The 18,023-nt window shown below is 47.1% G+C and overlaps 1 long non-coding RNA gene across 1 annotated transcript in view; it reads left to right on the top strand.

Moving 5' to 3' along the window:
• LOC135913471 (uncharacterized) overlaps nucleotides 1-14,835 on the top strand; it is a 38,222-nt gene extending 23,387 nt beyond the window's left edge. Inside the window, exons 2-5 of the long non-coding RNA XR_010568027.2 lie at nucleotides 6,026-6,111; nucleotides 9,261-9,390; nucleotides 10,355-10,481; nucleotides 13,802-14,835. This is a non-coding gene — a long non-coding RNA (uncharacterized lncRNA). The remainder of the gene's footprint in view (nucleotides 1-6,025; nucleotides 6,112-9,260; nucleotides 9,391-10,354; nucleotides 10,482-13,801) is intronic.
• Nucleotides 14,836-18,023: the final 3,188 nt, after the last annotated feature.

An 18,023-nucleotide genomic window follows, 5' to 3' on the forward strand; every position in this document is an offset into this window, starting at 1 on the left:
TCGCCATCGCTCATCGAAACACCGGTCCACCGGTTCAGTCGTCGCCTGCTAGGCCAAGCGCCCGAGTCCAGTCCCCTGCAAGAAACCTCTCGAAATCGTTTGCCTTCTACAACAATCACGACCACCGTAGTTCCATCGTAAGTAACACTGCAGAATCCTATGGTTCCCGGGAGCTTTCATGGTGATGCTTTTGAAGACGTCCAAGATTGGCTAGACCAGTTCGAGCGCGTCGCCAAGTACAACCATAAGACCAGCTTGGAGGACAAACTCTCGAGTATCTATTTCTATGTAAAGGACAATGGTCGTACATGGTACGTCAACCGGTAGAGGCGCTTTGCTACGTGGCACCACTTCCGCGCACTGCTGCCGGATACTTTTACAAGCATCGACAGACGGGAAAATGCGCAGCGTATCTTTGAAATTCGCATTCAAAAACCAAATGAGAGTGTCGCTATGTTCTCAGAAGACATGGCCTTTCTTTTCTGTTGAGCAGATCCCGACATGCCAGAGGAAGGAAAGCTGCGGTATCTCTTGTGGCGAGTGAAAGAGCAATTGTTTGCCGGCCTTAAGAGAAATCCACCGACAACAGTAGCAGAGTTCACAAAAGAGGTTACAGCCATTGAGCGGGCCCTACAGCAACGATACCGCCAGCATGACATGAGTAACTCGGCGGCGAACACTTCCGTACTGGCTGGGAGTAATGACAGGTTTCTGCGTGAAGTTGTCCGAGAGAACGTACGAAAAGAGCGTCGGCAGGTCAGATTTGTTGTTGCGCCTACGGAACTGGCGCCGGCGTTATCTTTTGTAGCTAATCTGGTCCGGGAAGAAGTCCGGCAAGCTGTTTCATCGCCAAACTGTGGGAACTTGCCGCGGCACCTTACTGATGCGGAGGCTGTTCACCGTCGAATCAACCTAACTTCGACGCCGTTGACACCCACAACTAGAACATCACCTACGCCACAAAGAGTTGATATCGTCACCCCCGTCGACTCTACCGACTCCGCCGTTCACGCCAGCACAAACAATGCCGTATCTCGACATGCGCGCTCCACTCCTTGGCTCCATGGAGAGTTGCCGCCGAACTATCAACTTCGGAAAACCGATTTGTGGCGCACCGTAGACCGTCGACCAGTGTGGCGAAACTGGACACGTCTATCGAGTTTGCCACAAACTGAACAACTGTCGCGCCGCTCAATAACGAAGCTTTCCTGCCAACCACGTCTATTCTCCGTATGACGGTCGACGCACCTACAACGACGCTCCAGTGAACAGCAAGCTAGCCGCGAAATAGGATGATGCCCCGACCACGTTCTCCTCCATCTCCTGCCTGCTACAATTCGCCGGCTGGTCGCAGTTTTGTCAACGTCATTACGTCCAAGCCCCCTAGCCCTCGACGGGAAAGCTAGCCGCAGCGACCTCCAGAGGTGAGGTTGCCAGTACTCTAACTTCTCCACATCCCCCATTATTGACGAACGACAACGTCAATCAAGACTCCGATAACGAAGAAGACGCCGAATAAAACGACGAATACGACGAACTACGAAAGACGTAACTGACGTCGTCAGCGCTGACTTCATCGTTCGCATTGACGGCCACCAAGTAACCACTCTTGATGACACTGGCTCCGATTTTTCAATCATAAGCTTACACGTCGCCGACAAACTAAGGAAAGTGAAGACACCACGGGATGGGCCCAACATAAGAACCACCGGACTTCAGTTGATGACACCTGTCGGGAAATACACGGCCCGACTCGTAATCGCCGGTGCAATCTTCGTCGCCACCCTCGCCATTCTTACTGAGTGTTGCAAGGAACTTATACTGGGTGTGGATTTCCTACATGAATACGGCGCTATGATCATCCTTGAGAGAAGTGTCACGTTTACCACGAGCTCAGATAATGTCACTCATGAGAGCAACAACCACCTAGCTTACATGTTGCTGCAGACGACGTAATACTTTTTGCCGCGGAGTTCCTTTCTCGTACCCGTGCACAGTGACAGCCAGCAGAGTGGGACTGGAGTCGCTGAACACATCAGTGCCAATGCACTAGCACTGAATTGCGGCGTCTCCATTGCCAGAGCACTTACCAATGTAATCGACGAAAGTGCTGAATTCTTGCTGAAGAATTTTAGCAAGGAGCGTCGACACACTGTTAAAGGCACTGCCGTTGCTTATTTTTGCGAAGTAACACAAATACAAGACTGCCACTTAGCGCAGGAATCGGCATCTACAAACCACACAGCTGCGCATATTGTAGACGTTGATGCGACGTTAACAGCCGTTGAGGAAAACCGCCTTCTTGAACTCATCAATAACTACCAGGGCTGTTTCTCATCTGCGTCACGAGTTGGTCAAACGACACTTACCAAACACTACGTCATTACTGATGTCAACGCCAGACCAATTCGACAAAACTTTTATCCTTTAGCCCCAAAGGAACGCAAAGCGATACAGAAACAAGTGAAGACGATGCCGGAAAATGGCGTTATTCGACCATTTAATAGTCCTTGGGCATCACCTGCAGTTTCAGTGAAAAAGAAGGACGGTAGCCTGCGCTTATGCGTCGGTTATGGGAAGCTCAGTCCGGTCAAAAAGGACGTTTATGCACTGCCACCACATATTGATGATTCCTTGGATAGGTTGCGAAACGCGTGCTATTTTTCGTCAATGGAATTGAAAAGGGGATATTGTCTGATCAAAGTGGATGGGAGGGACCATGAAAAAACCGCTTTTGTGACCCCTGATGGACATTATGATATTCAAGTACTTCCCTTCTGTTTGTGTTTGGCGCCAGCAACATTTCAGTGTCTAATGGACACTTAGCTCCCTGAACTGAAATGGCAAAGTGTCCTTCTGTACCTGGACGACATGATTGTCTTTTCCGCAACGTTCGATGAACACTTACTAAGGCCCTACACTGTTTTTGAAGCAATATGCTCTGCCGGTCATATTTTAAAGCCTGAGAAGTGCCATTTTCGCTTTCGTGAGCTCCAGTTCCTCGGTCACGTCGTCAGTAGTTAAGGAGTCCGACCTGATCCGGATAAAATTGCTGCCGTCGCTAATTTCCCGACCCCATGAGACAAAAAGCCGTGCGACGTTTTCTGGAACTCTGTGCATGTTAGCGGCGACTTATTGCGAATTACTCGCGCATCGCATGGCCATTAACAAAGTTCAACAGAGAAGGTATTCCTTTTACTTGGAGCGAAGACCAGCAGCGGGCATTTCACGAACTCCGGCAGCGCATGCAAGCGCCTCCCATGCTCACACAATTCGTTGAAGACGCCCCGACGATATCGCAGAGAGACGCTAGTAATGTCGGTTTAAGGATGGTGCTCATAAAATGGCAGGACGACAACGAAAATGCGATCGTTTACGCCAGTAGGACACTATCTCGAAACGAGGCTAACTACCCCGCCACTGAAAAAGAATGCCTCGCAATGGTATGGGCAGTTCTGAAATTTTGTCCGTACTTGTACGGTTGGTCTTTCACCGTCGTTAGCGATCACTATTCGCTCTGTTGGCTCATTAAATTCAAATATCCTTCTGGCCGGCGCGCACGCTGGAGTCTTCAGCTCCAATAGGTCGACTTTATTGTCACATACAAGTCAGGAAAACGGCACGCAGACGCCGGCTGCCTTTGTCGGTCTCCGGTTGAGCCGACAGCACAAGACGATGACGACACGGTCTTTCTGGGACTAGTAGACACTGCCGGTCTTTCACGCCCGCAACGGGATGACACTGAATTGCTGCCTCTTATTGATTACTTGGAAGTACGAACCAACAGCCTGCAGAGGCTGTTTACAAGATGGCTGGCATCGTACTACTTGCGCCACAACGTCTTCTACAGGAAGAACTTGTCACATAGTGGCAGCAACTAGTTACTCCTTGTTACCTCATCGCTTCGACGTGAAATCTTACTCGCCTGCCACAACGACCTGGTTGCTGGTCATTTGGGCTACACTCGCACATTGGCCCGGATTCGGCAGAATTACTACTGGCCGAGATTTACTGCGGTCGTTAAACGTTACGTTCAGACATGTCTGGATTGCCAACGTGGCAAACCGCCAATCCGTGAAGCCAGCCAGCCTACTTCACCGTGTTCAAGTACCGGTCACACAATTTGCACAAGTAGGCATGTATTTTCTGGGCCCCTTTCCAACGTCTACTATCGGCAATAGGTGAATAATCGTGCTCACGGATTCTCTCACAAGATAGGCAGAGGCAGGTGCTCTGAAACGGGCAACAGGAGTTCAAGTGGCACGATGTTTTCTCGAATCCATCGTTTTCAGGCATGGCGCTGCCACAGTAGTCGTCGCGGACAGAGGTACTGCGTTCATGGGCAAGTTTTTGGATATCGTTCTACGTCTAAGTAGTACCGCCCACCGGAAGGCCACGGCGTATCACCCCCAAGGACACGGACTGACAAAACGTCTCAATAGGACAATGGCTGATATGATAAGTATGTACGTAGATGTAGAGCACAAGAACTGGGACGAGGTTTGACCTTATATAAGTCACCCTTGCGTACAATACGTCTCATCAAGAGACCACTCGCAAGACGCCCTTCAATCTCGTATACGGCCGTGCGGTTACGACATTAGACGCAGTGCTTCCTCATGAATTTGATGACAACGAGACGGGTGTCGCAGAGGTCACACAATGAGCAGAGACAGCTAGGCAGCTTGCACGTCTGCGAATCCATGACCAACAGGACTGTGACGCCAGACGCTACAATCTTCGGCACAGACCCATAACATACAACATCGGCGACAAAGTGTGGCTCTCGATACCTATTCGTCAGCGTCGGCTCCCTGAAAAGCTCCTGCAAAAATACTTGGGGCCACACATAGTTCTCCGACGCATCAGTGACGTCAACTACGAAGTCATTCCAGACGGCTCTCACTGTTCAAAGCGCCGACGGCATTTTTCCGAGGTCGTTCACGGGCTTCGTATGAAGCCGTACTATGATGGCTGACAAGACTTCGCAGTTTTTTTATCGCTGTTTTCCGATCCTCTATCATCGGGACGATGATCTTTTTTAAAGGGGGAGCAAGTGGCACAACTATATTTGGCACAACTCTATTGCCGCGAGTATTGCCACGTCCTCAGTGGGGACGAGGTTGAAGTAGTCCGGGTTTTTAGGTTAATCGTGGAGACGAAAAAGACGTTGTTGGTTTTTCTTTGACGACTGATAAAGTGTATTTGTTGGTGGTGCTGCTCCGCATCCTCGTCGATCCCGCGTGCCCGCAGTGGCTGACCCCGATAACACTGGCAGCTTGGTGGCACACGATTTATGAATGGTGAGTTTAATGAGTAATCAAATGAACTTGAATTGAATTGGATTTATTGATAGGAAAGACAGAGAGGTCGACCTGAGGTAGTGCGCTCTAGTCTGCTACTCTGCACTGGGAAAGAGGGAAGGGGAGTGAATGTACTGGGATGGATGATGATGATAAGAGAAGTGATGAGTGCTTATGTACATGAGACAGTTGTCTTGCTAGAGCCGCTCGTCGAGCTTGGTGTCCTGCAGAAACTTCAACAACTTTTGTTGAACGTATTGAAATTGCAGTGTCAGGCCATGGGCCGAGGATAGCTTCCTCCGACAGTGGTTGCCTGCCAACGCTGGCTAAGAAATCAAATGAAACATTACAAAATACTGACCTAGAGGCAAGAAGAAAGGGGGTTAACCGAGGGGCCCGATTTTAATTAGTCATATAGGTCATATAAAAATCGTATAATAATGTTGTCCTTGGTGTTGTCCTTGGTGTCAGTGTTTGTTGGCTTCTTATTATATGACCTAGAGGCAGTAGTTTATAGCAATTCATTTTTCATTGTTCCTTCCTTGTTTGCTGGAGTGGTCGATCCCGACGAAATGGCAACGCGGACGGGTTCGAACCAATGAATGGGAGGAAAGGAGAAATACGAAACAAATAATTACAAAGTTAGAAACTCTCACAAAGACCGCATTTTTACTAATAGTCATTTCATTTAATGCATCTTTTTTCATTTTTATCCGTCACAGGGAGTGGCCTCTGGCGGCAAGAATGACTACCATGTGGCACACAAATGAAGGACAAAGAACCAAAAGACAAAAAAAAAACCGAATAGGTTGGTATAGCATGCGATTTTGTTCATTGTTTAACGTTTTCCTACAAGTTCCCCGTACAAGAGCGACAGGTACCGCGAGGCAACAATGCTCAGGGCGATGTTTTTCCTGCAAGTGAAGGCCCAGCTTTCGCGAATTGTCTATGTATGGCAATGAAGCCAAGGCTCCTCGGAGAACAAATTTTTGTGCCCACACAAGCTCGACAGCTCTCTTGAGCAACCGTACACGACGTCGGAGTAGTGCAGCAAAACAGTCGATGTGGAGGAAGAAGGGCTCCTCTTCGGGTCGGCTGTGACCTATACGCTTGAATATCTTGCCGCTATCGTAAAATCACGCAACATAAAGGAAAGAACAGCATGTGCTCCTCAGCTCTTTTTTGCCGTTTTCTTGTTTTTCAACTTCGAAAGGAAGCCCCCAAATTTGGCCAATATCCCGAAGAGTCACGGTTGTTACCGAAAGCTGCTTTTCTTTCGCCCACTTTAAGCTGTGGGAGAAGCAACTTGACGTGAGGTGAACGGCAGTCTGTATTTTTCTGTTGCTGCTCCTCTTTCTCTACACAACTCTAACCACATATTACTGATTTATGTAATTTTCAGATCCTCTTTCTTTCGATGCCACCAATTACTTTGAAAAGAACTCGACCTTCTTTTAACAAGCCGCATTGTAACTGGATATTTTCGTCGTGTCATCTTATCAGCTTAATGGTCCCACTTTTTCTCCTCCTTTTAGTCAGAAATATTCACTTTACAGTGCGTTCTCCGCTTCTGAATAATTGAACCACCTTTCCATTCCCTCTATTCCTTACCCTCGGTGTAGAGTAACTAACGGGACGCTCGTCTGCTGGACCTTTCCGCCTTTGTTCTCCCTGCTTTCTCTTTTCTCTATCTTTTCTTCACAGAATGCACCAGCAAGAACGAGAAATTCCTTCTACTCCAGGCACCTTCTGCACGTTACTATATATTGTACTCGGCACTAAATTTGAGAGCAGTGCAACAGAACAATGGCGATGCCCAGGCAGATAAAATTGTACCAGTGTGCGTCAAATTTAAATGCCTCGACAATGTCCCTGCTCTGTACCGCCGTTCTAAATTTGATATCAAATATAAAGTAACTATCCTAAGCAAAGGTTGTCACAGGAGTACCTATTGTTGGGCAAGTTGGTGTTTGCTTGAGAGCATAATGTAGTGCCAAGGCACAATCACAAAGAAGACAGACAGACGCTCTTCACTAATAACCTTGTTAGTAGCGCCTATGACGAGTATTTGCGTGTATTCTTTGTGATTGTGCCTTCGCGCTACCATATGTTGTTAATCAAAGATCCTCGTCAGTTATACGGAAGCCTTGGTGTCGTGAAAGTATTGCCAGAAAGCAGCCAAGGCTCAGATAGATGTGTTCATGCCATCTACTTGTAGCACAGTTTTCAGTGCTCAACTACTAACGACGCAAGAGTTATTGAAGCCGACTTCTTTCTTGCTACCTTTGTTGCAACTTTGGCAACCATTGTGCGCCAGATCTCGGACTCCTAGAGACGTCCTCCGATACCTGTATTTGTAAAGTCAGTCGCCTGAATTTCCTGAGCAATTCTTGCAAAAGGTTTTCTTCTTTTCCTTTAGGTAAAATAGAATGCACAAGAACAAAAATGTATATATCCCGACAAGAGCTGTTGGACTGCTTAGTATCACATGCAGATACAAAGTCCAAACAAGAGAGAAGTTGTAATAAAAATGGAAGCTTAATGATATGGTGAGGAATGGTCAAACAAGAAATGTCGCATCTAAGATCGCAGAATCATACTAAAGGCAACAGTTTTTCTCCAGTCAAGGCGTCTCATAACCGGGGGACAGTCGCCAGTTTCCGAAGCTCCTTTTATATCGCATTCGTGACTCGTCGCGACGGCTTAGCGGCTATGGTGTTGCGCCACCAAGCGTGATATTGCGGGATAGAATCCCGGCCGCTGCGGCCCAATTTCGATGGGAGCGAAATGCAAAAACGCCCTTTGTAACCTGCATTGGGAGCGCGTTAAACATCCCCTGGTGGTAAAATTAATCCAGAGTCTCACGCTATGGCGCGCCTCATAATAGAATCGTAGTTTTGGTACGTAAAATCCTAGAATTCAATTCAGTTCATTCTATTCGTGCAGCCCCCTTATCGCTACCAACCATTTGTTGTTTTCAGAGGCGGCGATTTCTAAGGCAATAAACAGCATTCTCTTTTAAAAGCAGCTGGGTTTAAAAAATGTTTTCTTATACAGAACACACCGTACAGTTATGTGGAAAATTAATTTCGCAGTGACTAAAGCAATTTTAGCCATTTCAAATGGGCCAGTGCACTACCTCCCATGGAAGTACGTGTAGCTCGAAGGGAGTGACGTAAGAAAACGGCAAACGGCCGGTAACTTTCGGTCGAACTAAGGACTTGTCGTTCACTTGGGAAAAATTACCTTAGCAGCTCTGCAGCACTGGATAACCCATTCTGCGCTCGATGACTTACACTGCTAAAACAAAGAAGAAAAGAAATCGTTGCACCCGCATCTGTCTGTCTTGTGTTCCTTCTTTTTATGTCTAAGCGTAGAAAAATAGGTAAGTGTAAATTTCTTCAGAGCCAGCTGCTGCAAATGCACTGAGAAGAATAAACACAAAAAAGAAAGGAAGAAGAAAATGTAACAAGCACTACACATATTAACACAAGTCACAAGTACAGAAACAGTGTCGTTATGCGCACTGACATGTGAAGCATTGTTCAATATCTGGTACAATCGCACATCACACAGGAATAAAAAAAGGGGTGGTGGAGAGGGAGGGTAGTGCACGCCCACACCGCTGTTCTTCTTGAGACTGTCTGCATGACGTTTACGTTGTGCTCCTGCTGATTATTTATTGTGTACACTTAAGCCACCGCCTCTGCTTTTATTTGGCCCATCTCTGTATGACTCTCACTAGCCGAAACTTTGGAGGCGGCGATAGGTTTTACTTGAACTTTTTCACCTGCAAATCATAGCCCTTTGAGAGGCTACAAGCACCGCTTCAGATTACACGTCATTGAACCAATGTACTCCAACGCTTCATTACGACATCATTTAGCACACATCATGCTTGTGAGGTACAGCTTCAACAGTTCAGAAGACGCAGCAGCATTTAACTTTCTTCAACAGGACGTCGGCAACAGCATCATTCACCACCGCGGATATAAACTTACCACCAGCATCATTTCCGTTCAATGGGCAGGGAGGAACAGCAAGAGTGATGCAGCCGGTTTTGAATTCTTTCTGCTTCGTTGTGCAGGTCAGTGAATGACTCTTACATGCTAAGCATTTAAATATTTGCCTGCTCTTCCCAAGCCGAATAGTTATTTTGCATGTTGCAAGTGAATGCGCGCATGTTGTCATGTTGTTGTTGTTGGCTGGCGAGGTTGGAACAAATACAGGGCCGGCTAATTATAATGTCGTCGTGGCTACGATCGCCAAATTGTCAGCAAAGGTGGAACAAATGGAACAAAAGGTGTGTGACATAAGTGAGACTTTCCGTGGTCGAATCTGTTATTGAATCGTTTGACCCGTCTGGGCATGACGAGAACCTGCCTGGTATTGTGAGCAAGGTTGTTAGCAGTGAAACTGCAATAATAAATTCACGACTCGATGAATTTGAGGATAGATCGCGACGCGGCAACTTAGTATTTTACGGGCTTGTTGATAGTCTTAGTTATCTGGCCGCAGTACCAATGCGATGTTCATGAGTCACCCGTATTTTGGATCTTGCGTTTTCTGATGACAGTATTCTTCGCGTACACTGTCTGGACACGATTTTTTTTGTCAAATACCCGGCTAATACCATTAAAATTAGGTTCCTGAAAACCGAAAGAAAGCATCCTGCCTCCGCGTTCTACATATCGCGGTACAGATATATCGGTCGCTGAGGAATATTGCCGAGCTATATGTCAATGTTGAAAGGAGCTTGATGAATTAGGCAAGAATAGGGGTTAAAGGTATACATTTCGTCTTAAGGAACAGCATATAGATAAGAAAGGCAACGTGTATTGCTCAACTACAGATCACGTTTGCGAACTTAACTGGGGCGTGGCTCCTGTCACTAAAAATATTCGTTTTTCCGCAGGCACTAGCAGCACACGTACAGCGTCATTACAGCTTAATAATAACTAAAATAGAAAACAAGTGTCTATATTATTCTAACGTACGTGGCATATGTAATAAACGCAAATCTTTCTTCGCTCTAATCTACACATTTTCAGCGGACATCGTCATCCTTACGCAAGCATGGCTCTCGAATCGGATCGCTGATCACAAAATTTTTGAGTACGAAAGTAGCTATACATTCTTTCGTCGAGACTGAGGACAAGTGGCGGACTGCTTATAGTGGTACGTGATACCTTATATTTACGCGATATAACCTTTTCTGCTTATTTGCAATTTGTATATGTGCTCGAATAACTGTCGACCTCATTAACTTCACCTTTAGTGCCTGCTACCCGTAACATAGTTCAACTAACAAATTTTGCATACATTATAAGCAATTTGACAACAGTTTCCTTCATGCTTTTTTATTCTTAGTGGGGTATTTTGACTTTCTGGGGATTGACTGGAAAATCCAACCTACAATTATAAAGAATGGCTCTGAGTGCTTGGCGTGCGTTAATCAATGTCTTGATTTTAACCTCACGCAACTTCAACGCTAGACCGACACAAAGTTTCCAGTCATTCTGCCGCCGTTTTCACCCTCACCTCGTTCCCAGGGTTCAACATTTTCTTGGTGCTCATGATCACTGCATCGTCTCCTATCACTACATTGAGGATTGTCTCTCCGCTTGTCGACGTTATTCTACTGCATGGCGTCGCGCTGCTAAGTACGTACCGTTGTAACCATTGTCGATAATTCTACTTGGCTTCCCCTTCTCAACTTTGGATTTGTTTCACATGTTCTTCCCGGTAGCGTGGCAGTGGCCTGCCTGGCAATAGTGCACGAGTACGAGATATCTCCTCCCGCACCCACTACTTCTGTCTTTCATTCGGCTTATATGTCCCCATTCGGCTTCGTCACGCTACCACAACGTCGATCCAATGATCGCTACCCACCTCTCTCCAGCTCAAACTGAAGACCTTAGGCACATTTTGTTTAGTTACCGTAATATTTTTATGTCCATGACCACCCACTCGGCCAGACAGCCGTAGTCACTCACCGGACCCACAACAGTGACGCAAGCCCCGTCCATTACTGCCTCTACCGCGTGTCTGCAGCAGGGCGCCACACCATTCGAAGCGAAGTCGCAAAGAGGCTGAACAAGAACATCATCGAGCCTTCCGCAAGCCCGTGGCTTTCACCACTAGTCATGGTCACAAAAAAAGACAACACCTGGAGATTCTGTGTTGATTATCGCCATCTGAACAGGATCACCAAGAAGGACATATATCAATTGCCTCGTATCGATGATGCACTGGACTGTATACATGACGCGAAATATTTTTCTTCGATTGATCTCCGCTCGGTCTACTGGCAGATCGCTGTTGATGAGCAGGATCGCGAGAAGACAGCCTTTATTACGCCGAATGGACTTTTACAATTCAGAGTCATGCCATTCGGGCATTGCGATGCCCCAGCGACGTTCGAGACAATGATAGACACCCTTCTTTTCTTCGAGCCTTGAAATGGACCATCTGTCTGTGTTATATCGACGACGTAATCGTTTTTGCTTCAATCTTTGAAACCCACACTGAGCGTCTCGCGACTGTCCTTGCTGTGTTTCGCGCTGCGAAACTTCAGCTCAAGTCGTCGAATTGCCACTTCGGTCGTCATGAAATAACCATTCTCGGGCACCTTGTAAACGCCAATGGAATTCTACCTGACCCGGCCAAAGTTCGAGCCGTGCAAGACTTTCCTGTGCCATGCTCAGTTAAGGGCGTTTGCAGCTTCATAGGCTTATTCTCGTACGTTCGTCACTTTGTTCAAAATTTTGGCTGACATTGCCCGCCCTCTCACCGAGCTTTTAAAGAACGACGTCACTCTCGCGTGAGGACAGCGGCAGGCCGAAGCCTTCACAGCAGTCATCAGACTCTTGAGGAGCTCCACAATTATAGCCCATTATGACCCTTCAGCTGCAACTGAAACCCGTACAGGTGCTAGTGCTCCCGGCATTGGCGCTGTTCTTGCCCAGGTTCAGCGCAGTCAAGAGTGCGTTATCGCCTACGCAAGCTGTCTTCTGTCCACGGCCAAGCGCAACTATTATATCAGGGAGCAGCAGTACCTAGCGCGGGTTTTGGCGATAGCGAAGTTTCGCCAATACTTATTTCCTCGTGATTACCGACCACCACGTGCTCTGCTGGCTCTCCTCGTCGAAGGACTCTACAGGACATCTTGGGCGTTGGGCATTGCGCTTGCAAGAGTGCATTCTTTGTTGTGTACAAATCCGGCCGTTTACATCAGGACGCCGACTGCTTGTCCCGCCACCCTGTTGACTCACCGGAAGCCACAGAGCTCGAATCCGACACGAGCGTTATGTCTATCTCAGACTTTCTCAACACTGGCGATGAACAGCGCCGTGATTAGTGAGTGAGTGAATAAACTTTTATTTGGTCCAGAAAAGCGCGATAAAACGCGCACCTGGCTAATCCCACGACGGGACTGACAGACCTAGTCTGCCGGCCCGATCGCGGGCGCGCTGGACGGCCAGGATTTGATCCTCAAAGACGGGACTTCGCAGGAGGGCGTCCCACTCTTCCTTGGTGAACTTCGGGCCCAGTGACCCGCACTCCCAGAGCATATGAGGCAACGTAGCTACCTCACCATCCCTTTCTGCGAACCATCATAGCTCGCCAACTCCTGACGCTTGCCTGCGTCTCTTCTGTATTTTCGATGGACTCCTGTACAAACGCAACTTGCATCTCAATGGTGCTGACTTACTGCTGGCCGTACCGCGGCACTTTCAACGTACCGTGTTTTAAATACTCGAGACGCACGCACTGCAGGGCATCTCGGTGTTAATCACACCTTTGAGCGAGTCCGGCGCCGTTTCTTCTGTACCGACTCCTACTGGCCTTTGCACCGGTACGTGATTGCGTACGACCTGTGCCAACGCCGGAAACCCACTCCCATGGCTCCAGCTGGGCTTTTACAACCCATCGAAATTCCCACAGAGCCTGTCTTTCGCTGGTACTCGACATACTTGGCGCCTTCCCTTTATCCACTAAGGGCAACAAATGGGTTGCACTTGCAACCAATTACACCACGCGCTTCGCCATTACGGGAACTCTGCCTACAAGTTGTGCCACTGACGTCGCGGATTTCCTCCTACGCAGTGTCATACTGCACCATGGTGCCCCGCGTCAGCTCCTCTCGGATCGCGGACATTACCTTTTGTCAAGGGTCATTGATTATATCCTCCGTCCATGCTCTGCTGAGCATCAAATAGCCACTGCTTACCATCCACAGACTAACGATCTCGCAGAGCCGCTGAACAGAACGCTTACCGACATGCAAGGTATGTACGTGTCTCCCTACCACCAGGACCGGGATGTCCCTCTGACATATGTCACCTTAGCGTACAATTCGCCCCGCCATGGCGGTACAGATTACTCAACGTTTTGTCTACTATTTTGCCGTGATACCGTTTTGCCCCTGGACACTGTACTTCCACAAGTCAAACAGTCGCACACCGCTTATGGCCACGATGCGATTTCTATTGCAGCACAGGCCCGTCAGATACCCTGTGCTCACCTCACGGATTCCCATGCTTCCCAGAAGTCCCATTAATACACACCATAGGAACATGCAGTATTCACCTGGTTCCCTCGTGCTCCTGTGGTCACCATCTCGTCGTGTGGGCCTATCGGAAAAAATTCTGTCGCGATATTAAGGTCCCTACCGAATCTTGCGACATCTTTCGAATGTGACGTACGAGACCCTAACAGTCAGGCCCGTCGTCCGTACAGTCAAGAACTGATGTTGTTAATGTCTCCCCTTCAAAGCCCTACGTGCGGGCCTTTGGCGGGCCATATTCTGTTGCGCCGGGTCGACGCTCCAACCACGGCGGTGTACTGTCGCGATGCAGAACGGGACGTGCAGACAAGAGACGCTGACGAAGAAGTGTTGTTGCTGGGGCGCTTCGGCTGCCATATTCTAGTGTCAACTGGTGCCTTCAGCATTCGCCTTGCACAAACAACATTCGTGCTTGTCTCCGGCTTGCAGCAATACGATAGTTTATTTAGTGCTTTATGCAAGCAAGCATGAACGATACCTCTCCTAATCAGTTTTGAATGGGCCGATGCATAGGATAGTAGAGGCTTACGGCACGCGGCTCGTACATCCAGTAAACACGGTGCCGAGTAAATGATAGTCTCAAATCTAGAAGCCTAAGGGATCCATTCCCCGCAAGCTCATCTGTGAGTGAGAGTGCAGCTAGTCATTCTTCAGACAGAACCAACGTCTACTGGACGGAGGCCGCAATACAGCAGTCCTCACAGTTAAACAGAATCAGAAAATCATCCGCGAAATGGAATGCTTTCGTAATCTTTGTGTTGCTCTACTGTGACTCGACGTTCCTGTCTTCGTGAGCCAGTAATAAATCGCTCAACAAAGGAGAGATACAGGACCCTGTACATATCCCGCTTTTTTGATGGAAGAACTTTCCATTCCATTCGGCGAAAGTCGAGGAAAGGTAAAGCTGAAGCAATTTGATAAAATTCGATACAGAAACACCACACTAGCTTTCAAACGCAACAACACCAAAACTAAAAATTGCATCCTCAATAACAACCAAAAGTGCCTGATGCTTGACATATACCTTAACTATCACTAAAGAAATTATAAGCCAATCCAAGACATCTAAGCGACCTAAAAACATAACTGCGGCGGAGAGTCATATCATTTCAAATCTGAGCTGCCGGAATGACATTGTTATTAAGGAAGCAGATAAGGGTGGAAGTATAGTTATTTGGCCAATAGAAAAATACAAGCACGAGGCTTACAGACAACTAAACAACCCAGAACATTACCGAAAACTAGATAACGATCCGACATTGTCCTACACAGTGACAATTACCAACAGGCTGAAATCACTTTTGGCTGATGAATTGATAACACCATCAGAATACAAATTTCTTAAACCAAGCAACAAAACTGCCGGGCGTTTTTACCTCCTTCCGAAAATTAATAAAATTCCATCCGCTGAACTATACACTGCTATTATCCCAGGCCGTCCGATAGTATCAAACAACAACACCCCGACAGAGAGCATCTCCACATTCCTTAACCACTACCTTGGTGACTTGCCAAAAGCATTTCCGTGATTTGTACAAGATACGCCCCACCTGCTGAGAATTATAGAAGACATTAATACTAAAGGCACACTACCCCACAACACAATTCTCGCAACACTAGACGTCACGGCGCTGTACACCAACATTCCGATCCCTGATGGTTTATCTTCGATAAAACAAACGCTGTCTAAACACAGTGCACAACACTCTACTGAAGTCTACCTGTCTCTCCTTGAATTAGTTCTCACACATAACTACTTCGAATTTGAAGAAAGTTATTACCTACAGATACATGGTACAAGCATGGTTACGCCTTTTGCACCAACCTACGCGAACATATTTATGGGGATTCTAGAAACAGATTTCCTATCGCGCTGCACTACCAAGCCCCACACATGCCTACGATACATAGACGACATACTCATAATCTGGGGACATGGTCAAGACAGTCTAGGTAAATATGTAGCCTTTCTAAATTCTGTTCACCCAACAATAAAGTTCACATCAGAATCCTCAACTGAGCGCATAAACGTTCTGGACACAACAGTATACATTGACAATGGTGAACTAAAGACAACGCTGTATAGGAAACCTTTCGACAAGCAACAGTGCCTAGAATATACCAGCCACTATCCCAGACATTGCACACAAGGCATCTTTAAAGGCCAAGCCACACGACTACGTCGCATTTGCGTTGAAAACCAAGACTACATAGATAGACTCGATCACCTTAAAGAAACGCTATCAAACAGGAACCACCCAAACAGTGACCTTCAAACAGCTTACATCGCTGCAACCAAACTTGATCGAGCCGAGGTCCTCAAGCCCCGCCCGAGGATCACAAGAACAACGCCTCTTACTACTAAATTCTCAAACGCACTCCCAAACGTGAATAACATCCTAAGTAAATACTACCCGATTCTCACCAGCAACCAGAAACTTAAGATTTTTCCCGACCCTCCCAGAGTGGCCTACAGACACAACACTAATTTTAAAGATGTTCTTTTGCACGCCAAAGTACAGAAAAAGAAGTTGGGAACCAATCCCTGTGGCCGCCCCAGGTGCTCAACATGCAAACACATTCAATCTACTACTACAGTAAAAAGTACAGCGTAGAATTACACACACAAGGTAACTTCGGCTTTCACCTGCACATCAAGCAATGTAGTCTACTGTCTAGAATGCGCCGCTTGTGGCAACAATACATAGGTGAGACTGGACTACAAATTAATACAAGACTCAATGGTCACCGCGCGGACACAAAACACAATTTACCCAAAGCAGTAGCCAGCGACTTTAATGAACATGGACATATGTTTGACAAAGCAAGGCTCTACATACTACAAACAAATTTCCGTTCCCCTCGCGAAAGGAAGTATACGGAATCATACCTCATACACAAGTTTAATTTCCTACACCCGGCAGGAATTAATTTGGCACGCGGCAACTTAGAATCTTTAGAAGCTGTAACTTAAATCTGAAACTCTCATATCATCAACCAATACACAAAACACATTAGGCCGCCAGCCAACTTTAATTCTTAACCTCACCTACTCTTCTATATCGAAAAAATTTTTTCCTGCCTACTACTCAATTTAATGTGCTCTTTCAGGTTTTTACGTCTATACCAACTGTACGATCCCCTTCTTCCATGTACACTTGCCCCCCTTCTGCGCGCGTCACCCTCCTGTTTGTTATACCGGTTTCGGCCCCCTTCTCCCTTCCCTCCCCCCTTTTTTAATCTTTTTTTCCTTGAAATCCCCTCGACAACACATTCCGAAGTCAATATGCTTTTTTCGGCGCCTCAACCCAGAGTATCGCCATCTCTGGATGCCGCCGTAACGACCCCTACGTTAAGCGCGTGGGGCAGTGCCCCTTGAAAGACCATGCCACTGCCTTTCAGTCACCCCATACATCGCACCGCAGACTCCTCGTCGCCACCTTAACTATTTCAAAATTACTCGACGTATTACTACTATGCTATTCAAGTCACTTTCAACTCATGTTTTTTTTGTGTGTGTGTGTCTGGGTTTTCTCCTTTCTCTTTTTTTTGTCTTTTGTGTTACCCGCGCGCTGACCGCTTGACCGGCGGTTTTAATGCCCCAAAAACATGCCGCCAACGACTCCCCCTGAATACCTCCTAACCTTTCGCATCCCCAACACGCTCCCAAGCCCCCGTATTTCTTAAAGATTTCATTTTTCTCTTTCTTTTTCTTTCACTCTGCCCCTTTTTTTTGTCTGTCTTGGCGCCGCCCTGGCTCCCCCCCCCCTTTCTTTTCTTTTTTTTCCTTTTTTCCATTTTTTTCTACTTCTAGTTCTTTTCTTTTCTCCCCGCGTGCCCACTCTTACGCTCTTGTCCCCTCGTCTTGAGAATGAAGCTCACAGACGTCGGACGACAGCGCTTGTTTCCTCTTGTAATCTCTCTCTTTAAAACCAGCCGCCAGCGACAACACCCACACGTGACGTCACTGCACTAACCCTTTAAAACTAACACGCCGAGGATGACGAGGCCGCCTTTAACGAAGATAGGTCCTCCTATCGAAACGTTGGCGAGCCTGTCTGAGGCACTTCATGCCTGTTTACAAACTTTATACCACAGTGTGCTATTCCATCTCTCAGCCCCTTTCTTGTTTTTTGATGCGGAAGAAAAGA

The sequence above is a fragment of the Dermacentor albipictus genome, chromosome 8 (assembly GCF_038994185.2).
Source record: "Dermacentor albipictus isolate Rhodes 1998 colony chromosome 8, USDA_Dalb.pri_finalv2, whole genome shotgun sequence".
NCBI lineage: Eukaryota > Metazoa > Arthropoda > Arachnida > Ixodida > Ixodidae > Dermacentor > Dermacentor albipictus.